At 41.4% G+C, this 12,654-nt stretch overlaps 1 protein-coding gene across 20 annotated transcripts in view; it reads right to left on the bottom strand.

Annotated features, from left to right (window-relative positions):
- BAZ2B (bromodomain adjacent to zinc finger domain 2B) overlaps positions 1-12,654 on the bottom strand; it is a 242,777-nt gene that overhangs the window by 218,469 nt on the left and 11,654 nt on the right. The window contains exon 2 of one of the 20 annotated variants that reach the window (XM_083153976.1): positions 12,038-12,102. The exons of the other annotated variants lie outside the window; for them this stretch is intronic. The gene's annotated coding sequence lies outside the window, so the exon portion shown is untranslated. The remainder of the gene's footprint in view (positions 1-12,037; positions 12,103-12,654) is intronic. 20 annotated transcript variants of the gene reach the window in all.

Here is a 12,654-nt window from a genome sequence, read left to right as displayed (position 1 = left end):
GCTAGATAGGAATCCTTCAGTTCCATTCTTCTTTCCTGACCTTGTATAATGTAATTCTGGCTGTAAGATTACAGCATTTAGGCTGGGAATGAAAATGAAATTTCAGTATTAACCATAAAATTCTGCCTTACAGACTAAAGTATAAGTTATCTTCTAAAGTGAATATCAGCAATTTTATGGATCATTTATACAGCTGAATAGAAATCTCTTACTTTAAAGCTTTGCTTGTTTCCCAACCACAATTTTACATTGTAAATACCTAGACATCTAAAGGCCCATACACACTGGGCGATTTTGAGCTGAAAGCAGCTCACTTTTACCGTCTGAGCTGCTTTCAGCTCAAAAGCCGCCCAGCGTGTAAGGGTGAGCGATAATGTGCCGCCACTCATCTGCTGGCGATTTTCCGCCCAACGATTTTCCCCATCATCACTGTTCATACACGCTGGGCAACAATGCCCAGTGTGTATGCACCTTTAGAGAACTTATATGTCTGTGGAATCACTGCTTTCCTCATTTACCCTGCATCCTTTGCATATCGATTATGGAACGACTGCACATGTGCAGCGTTTGCATTGTGCAAGTGAGGACGCAATTTGCAAATAAATATCCATACGCATAGCGGTCGCACAATACAGAAACAGAACAGGCAACACTGCGCTGTAGGCAGCAACTAAGGTGGGAATACAAGATACGTCGCCAAACACATCGAAAGAATACAGAAAATAAACAAAGTAAAATCACCTGCGGTTGCGCCAACTATGGTAATATGAATGACAAGTACACATAGGTGAGATTTCGGGATCTGAAAACGGATATACTTTTTAAAGACGGAAGACAATTTTCTTGTACATGAAATGAGAGAAATACAGAAGGAACTTGTGCAGTAGGTCGTACAAGAAGTTCAAAAGTTCAAAAATGTTCATAAAGGTTGGCGTCCCCTATGGTATATGGGTCCGTGATGTGTAACTCCTATGGATTGACCTTCGGTGCCTGGGGTTAAATGGTGGAGGCTTACATGAAACTTACTTTAGGGAGGTGTTGGTAATTATATATATATATATATATATATATATATATATATATATATATATATATATAGAGAGGGATGCAAGGTCCAGCACTCCACTGGTTAATATACTGGATACTTGCTCAGGTGCCCTCCTCGAACTGCGAGGTCCAAATATACACGAAAGCAAGGCGTCACTCGGAGACAGATGAATGCAAACTTCACTGCTTTATTAAGCACAAGGTGATAACCAACACCAGCGTTTCGAGCCGCAGGCTCGTCCTCAGGGTGCTTTAAGATGCCCACATGAAGGCATGTGTGGAGGATCCTCACATCAACGTATCTTTTTGCTGTCTTCAAACCATAGTAAAATTTGGCTCAGATGGTATGATTATAAAAACAGTATTTATATGTACAGATGGCTAAGGGGTAAACCACAGATGGAATAATTCTATGCACCGAAAACCTTACTGGGAGAGATGGAATACAAAAAATAACCCGGGTATTGTGCTCACCAGTAGGTCCAATGGTGATAGTTGTGGCAGCCCCAAGTATAACCAATATGGTCACACCAACGCGTTCCAACACATTGGGTGAAATGTAATAGGATGAGAGAATCAGAAAGTGAGAGATTTGGTAAGAAATTTCCAGGTGTTTTTTTAAAGCAGCAATCATCTACACTGAAAAATCAAATGATAAAATGATTGCCGCTTTAAAAAAACTGGAGATTTCTTAATAAATCTCTCACTTTCTGAATCTCTCATCCTATTAAATTTTTTCACCTTGAAGACAGTCAGTGTAGGTCAGGGGTTCCCAAACTTTTTGGAATCATGGCACCCCGAAGCATCAGAATTATTTTGCGGCACCCCTAGGCTACAGGTTTCTCATTGAGAAAGTTAAAAACAAATATTAAGTTAAATATATTGTGTTTATATCTCATCCTTAGGATCAGTAATGTGGAAATAGACAGTATTCACTTCTGTTTGTGCACAATTTGACTATAATGTTAGACATAAATAACTTGAATTGATCCTGGACCACCAACCCAGGGCACCCCTGCAAGTCCTCCAAGGCACCCCAGGGTGCCACGGCACACAGTTTGGGAACCCCTGGTGTAGGTGAAAACAGGACAACTTTATTGTTGTCAGGCACCAGAGTGCTACACGTAAAATCAGTAGAGGACTACAATTGTGAAGGGTTTGCGGTCTTTGGTAAAACACACAGATTCCTGTGATCCAGAATTCAGCACCAACAACAAAAACGATAGGATGCATGGAGTGTAGGCTTGCGAGCAGGGCCCTTCTACCTTTTTGACTGTCTGTAACTACACAGTTTGTGTTATTAATATTTCCAATTGTAAAGCGCAGCAAAATTTGCTATAAATAATGTTATTAAATCATTTATAAATAAATAGTGAGTCTCAAGCATATGGGCATAAAAGTAACACTGCGGCAAGGCCCTTGTTAGCTATGTGCTCCACTGTCTGTACATGCAGACCAATGGAGAACACCATTCCCGAACCAAAGGAGCGTGCATCATAGATGATATTCAACATACGCACTAAGCGAGATTAGAACAGATATCTCTCAGAAGGATCAAAATGAGCACTATTGCTTAGTGTGTACGCTTAAATCTGTGGCAGGGCAGCTAGAGTACCACGAGCACAGGTTGCCTACCCCTATCTTTGGAGATTGCTTCCACCTTCTGAAATCTGGTGAATACCGAAACAGATTGGGAATGTATTGGAAGTGCTGTTTAGCCTGATTCACCTTTACAAATTCCTTGCACAAGATGTTTTTTTTTGTTTGTTTTTTTAAATCGATAATAGTGCACAAACAATTCATATGCTCACCAGTCCAATCCCTATAACGGACGGACAGTACTGATGGAGTAATGGTTAGCATTACTGCCTCATATCACTGAGGTCATGGACTTGCTTTCCACCATGGCCTTAACTATGCAGAATTTGTATATTCTCACTGTACTTGCGTGGGTTTCCTCTGGGTGCGCTATAAAAAAAGCTGGTAATTGTACGTTATGTACAAACAAAATGATAATGATAGAAATCTATGTTGCCCCTCCTTCTAGCTATCCATATTCATAATGACTGAAGAATGACAACCTATACATAGCGAGGCCTCATACAGGGAGGCCAATACTGTATAGATCAGGTTTAGTGGTTAGCTGAAAGGGACACTCTCATTCATGACCAAATGGACAAGTGATGTCTGCCAACCAGATTTTCAGACCAGTCCGTCCAATCTGAGCACAATCCCATGTAAAGTTCACACATGTGCCAATATTGGGCCAAAATTACCAAGTACAGTACATTGCTTTTATGAAATCACCTCCAAGTTGTAAAGAGGTTTCTCCAAACTTCTGTTCAAAAACAAAGTGGGGTCGTTTCAACTTAAAGAAAGCCAACCACATTGATACATTTGTTGTTGATTACTTCTGTGTCACTACATCTGGTAATCTTTCTCTGGAATATTATTTTAGCTGTAAAACAAGGCGCATGTTATTAATGGCGAATTCTCACGCAAGCAGCACTGCAGCTGAACCGTCTCATCTAAAACAGCACGAATACAACTGAACATAACATGTCCAGTGTTTAAAGAGTAAGCCCCCTTTCTAAACTTAAAGGAATTGGAAAAAAAAAAAGTTTTGTGTTTTTGTTCCCTCTCATTTGACATTCTTGGTCTCTTATACAATCTTTTTTCATTCTTTCCATCCTCCTATTTTGCAACATATTAGGTCTGTGTGCCAGCACTGCAAAGGGATTAAGAACTCATTTATAAGATTCTAAAATAATTATATTATAGCAGATCACCCCTATAGTCATTCAAATATTTTTCTCAGAATATATGGATTGGTTCAGCCTCATGTATCATCAACAAAATCAGGACATGACATTGGGTGCCGGGGCCAAATCAAATTATTTATGGTTAATGTGAAAGGCAAAAGTAGTGCTAGTGGCTGCCAATCCCAAAATGTGGGTACTGTAATTACAACCATGGAACTGAACCAAAAGGAGGACAGGTCAGCACAATTTACTTAATTTAATAACCTTTGTGGAAACTCTAATTATACTATTTGACCAATGGGTGTCATAAAAAAAAATGCTAATACTCTAAGGTGCAGTGAAATAAGAAAGTTTGTGAACCACTGCCACGGACTGAATTGCTCTTAGTAATGTCCTTTTTATTTTTGTACAAAGGAAAGGGCATTCCTAAAGGCCCCATACATTACTGTGCCTTCTCCGAGGGGAGAAATCACAGCCAACCCCCTTGAACCGCCCAGGAAGCTTCCCAGTCGGTAGGATCACATGTGTTTTTTTGCATGCAACGCATCCCAGCCAAGGCTCCAACCCTGATCAATCCTATGCACAGGACTGCTTATCTGATTGGATTGGAGCTTAAACAAATCTTTGACAGATTTTATCCCATTTTGAAATCTGAAAGGAAAAAAACGGGCAAAATCGGACAAGTGTATGGCCAGCTTAAGCGCAGTACAGTATAGTCAGTCTACATATATATGGGTGAGATTGACTCTTCACAACCTATATGTGGCAAATTAAGTTTATTCAAAGATTGTTTGTATTGGCCGGTAGTTTGGGTGCTTGACCAAGAATTGTGGTTGAGGGAGGAGGACATTTAAGAGAACTTTTCAAATTCTGCTGTGCTGCCGGTGAAAGGAGTGTGGTCAATACCATCTTGGGGCTGTAGCTGTGCATCTAATCGGTCCCCAATACAAGACAGGGAAATCTATACCCACTTACCATCCCACTAACATAACGTAGATTTTCCTGGTTTGTTATTGCATGACAGCCGTCTACCAGGAAAGCTAACAAACCAGGCTAGTCAAAGATGGCCACTTAGGGCCTAATTCTAGTTCACTCTTTCTGACAAAATCCTTCTTAGATGGACAAAACCATGTGCACCGCAGGTGGGGCAGATGTAACATGTGCAGAGAGAATTAGATTTAGGTGGGGTTTTACTTCAAAGTGAGATCTATATTGCAGTGTAAAATTAAAGCAGCCAGTATTTACCCTGCACAGAAACAAAATAACTCACCCAAATCTAAAGCTTTCTGCACATTTTACATCTGCCCCCCCCCCCCCTGCAGTGCACATAGTTTTGTCCATCCAAGAAGGATTTTGTCAAAGAGTGAACTAGAATAAGGGCCTTAGTGACAGACACTCCAGTCACTAACATTTCCAAATTACTGGCCACTTTCCCTATATTATTTATTCAATGTAATCTGTTGTGCCCAAGAATAAGTATTCCCTTTTATTTGTGCAGAGGCATTGTACTTTTGTGGTTCACAATTCCCAGAACTGCTTCCATTTCAGACACCGCCGTGTAAGAACCCTTTTATCTCTGTCCTCCTGCAGCAAGGACAAAAGTTACAGAAAACAACAGTGACTATATTGGCAAGAGGACTCGCCCATCCATTATAGGCAAACACAAGGCTGAAGCACTGACACTGGATGGAATACCAACATTTGCAGGTGTTGTTCGTGAAGTTAGGGTTCCGCCTAGGACTACCACACATCAGAGAGAATGTATTTTCTGGGTTTCCCCTGTGACATCTATTTTATGAAGATGACAGAGGCATTGCTGCAACCCTGGTATTAATTATCATGGTGACAGCAGGTGCAGGTCATTAAAGAAATGCTTTATTTATATATATTGTTTTAGGATATTTTTATAGGTTTAAAGCCCATAAATCAGAAGAAAAATTAATACTTTAATTTGATTATTTGTATGGTCATAACTATAATTATAACTATAATTTGGTTCAGAGGAATCTAAGCATATAAGTCTATAAGCAAGGTTGGGGGGATTCAGTACAGTAATATTCTAAAATTGCTTATTATATAGCAGCAATATACTGCACTTTATTATACAAGCCAGCGTACAGTAAACTATCTTGTGGGCCATCCATAATTTTTGAATATACAGAATATAACCCCTTCTGTGTCACCCCTGTCTGTCTAACCCTCCCCTTTAGAATGTAAGCTCTCACGAGCAGGGCCCTCTCTCCTCATGTGCTTTTCTTAGAATATATACATCTCTGCCACCCTGATAATTGTGTCAGTGTCCAGTTCCCTGATGCAATTGTTTGTCACTCTCCATTTTATAACTTTTTTAAGCTTGATATCTGGCCCTAAATAAGATCAGGTACCATTAGGCAGGCCTGGCCAAAATGGGTCTCATCAGCTGTTGTGAACTAAATATCCCAGCATACACTGCCAGAGTTTTAGCATTCCCTTACAGCAAACCTCAGAAAGGGCATGCTGGGACATGTAGTTTCAAAACAGCTGAAGAGACACAAGTTGGCCAGGCCTGCCATAAGTAGTTGTGATCCCTATGGCTTAAGTATATATTTCACTCAGCTGTACAAGTAAGTTACGACACCTACAGTATAGTGTATATCCACATTAAGCCAACCGCTATCACACAAGACCATTTTGAAAACACTTCTGTCAGGCAGATCCTATAACAGTAGAAATATCTAAGAAAAAAAGTTCTCGGTAGCGGTCAAAAAGAAACAAAAATTTACAGAAAGTACGTTCGAAAGCTCAGCATTAGCTGATACCCAGGGGCCGGTTTCTGCCTTATAACACAATACATTCTGAAGTAGGCCTCAGCTTTCGGACGGCCCCATTGGCTGTGTAGAGGCCTTTCATGAAGCTAATGAGAATGGTTTTCTGCCCAGTAATGAAAACTCTGCTGGTCAACATAGACAAATAAAAAGGGACCATCAAAAAGTTGCAGCGATAATGCTGGATATGAACCGTTGAGTGATGGAAAACTTTAGAAAGAGACCAAAAATGTGCATCAGCAATCTGGGACAATGGGTAAGATTCTGTTCTCAGAGCCCAGCGAGCAGGTATAGGCTGCCCCACACTGCCCCGCCCAAGTGAAATCCTGCCCATGTGCACAGCTGCGAATGCTTTCGCAGCCGTGCACACGGGTATGGTATAACTCTCCGACGGACGTTTCTCCAATATCGGAATCCCATCTGTCAGGAGCCCAACAGGCGGAGGAGCGCATTCAAGCCCCGTGTGGGTTCAGTAGCAAGCACACTCACCACCTATTCTCCAACAAGGGAAAACAGGCTGTTTTGGTAAGGAGGGGGCTCACGTATGTGCACAGTATTCCATGTGCATGCGCGGGTGAACAATCATCGCTCGTGCTGCGAATTCGCAGCAGTGCCATCAGGTCTGAATCAGGCCCAATATCATATTTAAACAATCCCCCCCCCCCCAAAAAAAAATGTATTCCATGAACTTTAGATTATTTAATAAAAGTTTGTCTAGCCTTTTTCGATAACCTTAAAATCTTGGGAGTTTTTTCTTGGCCTCGCCCCGTAAAGGACACATTCTCTCAGGGTCAGACATTCGTCATAGCGCATTTCGGAAGCTGATCACGACTGCAGGAATTTTGTATAGAGGACAAGCATAGACATTTGCTCTTGCCCTATTACTTCTCTTAAACTGCGGTTTCCATTTGTTTCAGATAAATTTAGTCTTATATTTCCTGAGCAATAAACAGACAGTATGCCGGGTCCATGAATAAATATGCAGGACTGCACTGCGCCGTCTGCCTCTCCTGTAATAAAGACATTTACAGATTTCTAAGCCATTTAACAAACACAACACTATTTCGGCCCAGTTGTGTGCCAAATTACTTGGAAACAACAGCACTTACTGAAAATGTACTTTTATGCATTGATCCCACCTACCCTCGCTGACTTCAGCAGAACACCAGGAAAGGCAAATTACTTACAAAGCAGCCATTCTGTAGAGATTGTTCCAACAAAACTTGACTCATTCATCCAAAGCTGTAAATATCGGTTAGAAAGATCTGTGCTAAATACATCAACATGTTGAAATCAATAGGAAGCTTACATGCAGTAGAGGCCCCCCTACTTTACAGTCACCCCCCCCCCCCGAACGGATGACCCTGTGGGTCAAAGGTGGTTGATCAGAGCAAATCACTGTTGTGTGAATTCGCAATTAATTTTTGTTATCGAATGAATGCACATACCTAAGGATCGTATCGCACATAGAATATAAATAGAAATGATTGGACACCTAAGTGCAGTGGCGGATTCAGGGGGGGGGCACCCGGGCACGTGCCCCCCCCTGTCATTTCATTTTGTAGCTGAGGACCAGGGCTTTCCAACGAGCCCAGCCCTGTGTCTCTAGCCCCCCGGGTACCAGAGATATCGCCTGGCAAAGCTGTAACGTTTTTTCCCCAAAGGATAATATGGGACCCGTCAATTCCAACCCCCAACCGGTTCCGACGGCTGCCAGTTCCCCCCCTGGCATCACAGAAGCTTGTGGTTTCATTCAATTCCAAATCGCTGGGCCTTCAATATGACACCAGGCTGGTCCATATCGGTCAATCGGTTCCAGGGATATTACGTGTAAACTAATTTTTTTATTTTTGAAATGTAATTTCATGGCTGTTCATGTTCTTTGAGGGCAGATTACTCTGGAACCAAACGTTCCAGTTTCACTGGACCAAAATCATTCAAAGCCCACTCAAATGTTCTTCAATATGATACTGGTCTCATGTAAATGGATCAGTTGGTTCCGATCTAGCCGGTTAAATAAGATAACTGGTTAAAGGGGGGGAGGGGTGGTTTTCTCTCCCCCTCACACCAGAAAATGCAGGGACTAGGCTGGTGTAAAAGGGGCCAACCTGGGAATGCATTTTCTGGTGTGAAAGGGGTATTATTTCAAATAGCCAGGACCTGCAGTGCTCTTAATACAGCCAGGCTCTGCCACTGTCAGTGGCTATCACTTCTGCCTGGTGGCTGTCCCCCATTTACCGCGAGCATGTATTCCCCTTGGCAATGAGCATTTAATCCCACATGGCAATGAGCATGGAACCCTTGGCAATGAGCATGTAGATAAACAGCACTTATGTAGCATAATTTTTAATAGGCATTATGGTGTTTGACATAATACATAATGGACATAATGGCGTGTAACTTAACGTGTAATGGACATTATGGTGTAAATGTTTAATGCGCGCCTTTGGTGGACAATGTTCCTGTCTATGAAACGTATAGTGAATTTTGGCTCAATCTGTGTGGCATTATGTGAATTCTGGCTCAATCCGTGTGGCATTATGTGAATTTTGGCTCAATCCGTGTGGGATTATGTGAATTTTGGCTCAATCCGTGTGGCATTATGTGAATTTTGGCTCAATCCGTGTGGCATTATGTGAATTTTGGCCCAATCCGTGTGGCATTATGTGAATTTTGGCTCAATCCGTGTGGCATTATGTGAATTTTGTCACAATCCGTGTGGCATTATGTGAATTTTGTCACAATCCGTGTGGCATTATGTGAATTTTGGCTCAATACGTGTGGCGTTATGTGAATTTTGGCTCAATCCGTCTGGCATTATGTGAATTTTGGCTTGATCCGTGTGGCATTATGTGAATTCTGAAACAATCCATATGGCATTATGTTTATTTTGGCTCAATCCATTTGGCATTATGTGAATTTTGGCTCAATCCGTGTGTTATTATGTAAATTATGGCTCAATCCGTGTGGCATTATGTGAATTTTGACACAATCCATGTGACATTATTTGAATTTTGGCTCAATCCGTTTGGCATCATGTGTAAGGGGCAAGTATAATGGGGTCTAGTATGGGCCCCTGTTGAGTGGCCACACCCCATTTTCCGTAGCGCGCCTTCGGCGTGCGCACAACTACATCCTTCACTTTTGTCACCATGGTGGGCCTGCGTACTTTAAATGCCAGGGCCTATTTTTAATCCCATTCCCACCCTCTCTCTGCCAGTCTCTTAGCATGTACACTGGCACCACTAACACCGCCCCTCCTCCACCTAAACCCTCTTTTATCATGGTGCCCCCCCTGTCATTTTATCCTGGATCTGCCCCTGCCTAAGTGACCACCGTACTTGCCTAATTTTGACCCTCTCCACCCACCAGGGCATCCTGAAGGTCAGGGATAAGCTGATGTGATATGCAAATGGGGACGTGATATGCACAATACTGGCCAGCCCCCAGCTGTATAATGCCTAAGAGGCAGCCTAGCACTTCACAAATGCTAGGTGTACCCCCAGGGGTTTCTGTCTCCCCCACTAGGATGTGATCCCACCAACTGTCAGACTGCTACAGATCTTCAAAAGGAAATAACCACTTAAGAAAAGTGATGACATCAGAAATCACTGATTGCTATATAACCAATAACAACAGAACTCGTACTATTAATTATAGGAATATATTGGAAGAACGCAGTAGTAAAGTTTTTACATTTTGTATTCATCATCCTTTAAGTAGTATTTGTATAGTACATATCTAGCTTATGTTGGACATATGACACAGTGGAGAGGCACACGGTGTAAAACGTATATGGAAAAGAACACGTATTAACTGTGAATATTGCCATATTAGATATATCCCTTTGGCCAGCACTCAGCACCCATGAGGTGTATCCTATTATTATTTTAGATATTCAATTCTGATTTTGTGGCCAAAAATGTAACCTATGTATTTTAAACTTTTTTTGTGTAAAAAAAAACCCAACTAATTCCCAATAAGCACCATCATCAGGGCAAACTGGATAGCCTTGTTAGCAATAATTACCTACGGTAGATACTAGTATACCGTCCAATGTTTGGATCATCCTTCATCACCCACAAAAAATGATCATTATTTTGCCCTCTGGACCATTACACGGTTTACATGCTTCTATATCCACAATAATGGATCTGCAAATGTGCTATCTGCAAGGAGCAGGGAACACACACACACACACATACATATATATATATTAATAAATACTGTATATATTAGTAGCATCTTAGTAGAGTTTGAAAGAAGCTGCTGGTGCAAGGACCCCAAAATTCTGATTCTAACACAACCATCTCACTCTTATGCCGCAGGGCCTATGGGGAAATGTAATATGGTCCAATTGTACAGTAGATTACGCAATTTTACAAAATTGGACCCTATTAGGTTGGGATATGGTTGCTAGGTCAACACTATAAAGGTCTGCAAAGGTCCACCGCTAAAGGTCAACAGTGTTTAGGTTGACACATAAAATACGTTAACATGGCTAAGGTTGGCAGGGTCGGAAAGTTGACACAAGTATTAGGTCAACAGTCAAAGGGCAATATGAGTTTTTCACGTGTTTTTTTTTTTTTATCAGGCGGTAATTCCTACCCTACCGTCCTCTAGGGTGTGGAGGGAGAATATAATAGTGTGCTAATGCAGCAAGGCACCGTACCGGAAGCATGGCGGGCACACTGAACCATGTGATGGAACACGGTATGCTGATACGATGTCCATATTGACTTACGTCGAAATTCGGGACAAGTAAACCGTGAAAAACTTATGTCAACATTCCCATTGTCAACCTAATGCTTGTGTTGAACTTCCGACTTTGGCCAGGTCAACCTATTTTATGGGTTGACCGAAGCCCTGTTGACCTTTAGTGGTAGACCTAACGTACGTCAACCTTCATAATGTCAACCCTATAGATGGAGCAGCTCTCATTAGAGCTGCTCCTGGTGATATAATGGACATCCGTTGCGGTTCGCCATGCCCCAGAAGTTGGCGTGTCCACACGAGACGCTCATTTGCCCCGTTCTGACGGATCCCGATTCACTGAGCTGGCTGAGAGGCGCTCCATCTGTATGAACCATACCCATTAGGTTTCATCCTCTATGTCAGCGAGGGGGTAGGGGTTGTGGCTTAAATTTTAGCTAGATCCCTGTTTATAATGATACAACAACAAGGTCAGTATGTTTCGTTACTTGATTCCAAACAGCTCCATACAGAACTACAGGAGATATTGTCACCATACAGTAATTGCACACATATACACAAACACATTTCATTATACAGCTTATGAGAAATACATAATACAAGCTTCTACTTTCCTAAAAGGGACCCCTGCTGTAAAACAATCTTGCAGTACCTTCATTTAAAAGGAAGTCATGCAAGGTGTAAAGAAGAAAAATATATTTATATACGCACAAAAATAGCTGGCCACGATCAGCAAACAGGAATCCTAACAAGTCCGAACACTTCTTTGTTCTATCCTGGCCCATCGGCCGGAGAGAGAGAGAGAGAGAGAGAGAAAAAAAGATCATTGCTTCAGAGTGTGATCTTCCAGGCCTTGTGTTGCAACAGAAATAAATAGCAACAAGATAGTAACAATTGCAGTTCAAGCTGGGAGTGACTGTTCTGTTTCAATTCAATGACACTACTAATGGCTTCTAAGCAGCTCCCTGAAATTCAGCAGCTGTCAAGTCAATGCATCACAAGAAACGCTTCTGCACTCCCATAAGAAAAAGCAACACATGAGGATATTTGGCAAAACATCTGCTCCTCTCCACTGCAGACCCACAATGCACAGGAACAAAGACTACAATAAAATGAAAAATCAATGTATGTGTATAATATATCTATAAAGATCTACATATACTGTATATATATATATATATATATATATATATATATATATATATATATATATATATATATATATGTTGCAATTGGAGTAAAAAATATAAAATGTCCATTTTATGCCAACAATTCCCAGAAAGTCATGAAATATGCTCCAATTACAGTTATTAGTGCATACAGGAACA

Source organism: Crinia signifera, chromosome 7 (genome assembly GCF_055691185.1).
Source record: "Crinia signifera chromosome 7, ASM5569118v1, whole genome shotgun sequence".
NCBI lineage: Eukaryota > Metazoa > Chordata > Amphibia > Anura > Myobatrachidae > Crinia > Crinia signifera.
This window is presented reverse-complemented; position numbering and strand designations above follow the sequence as displayed.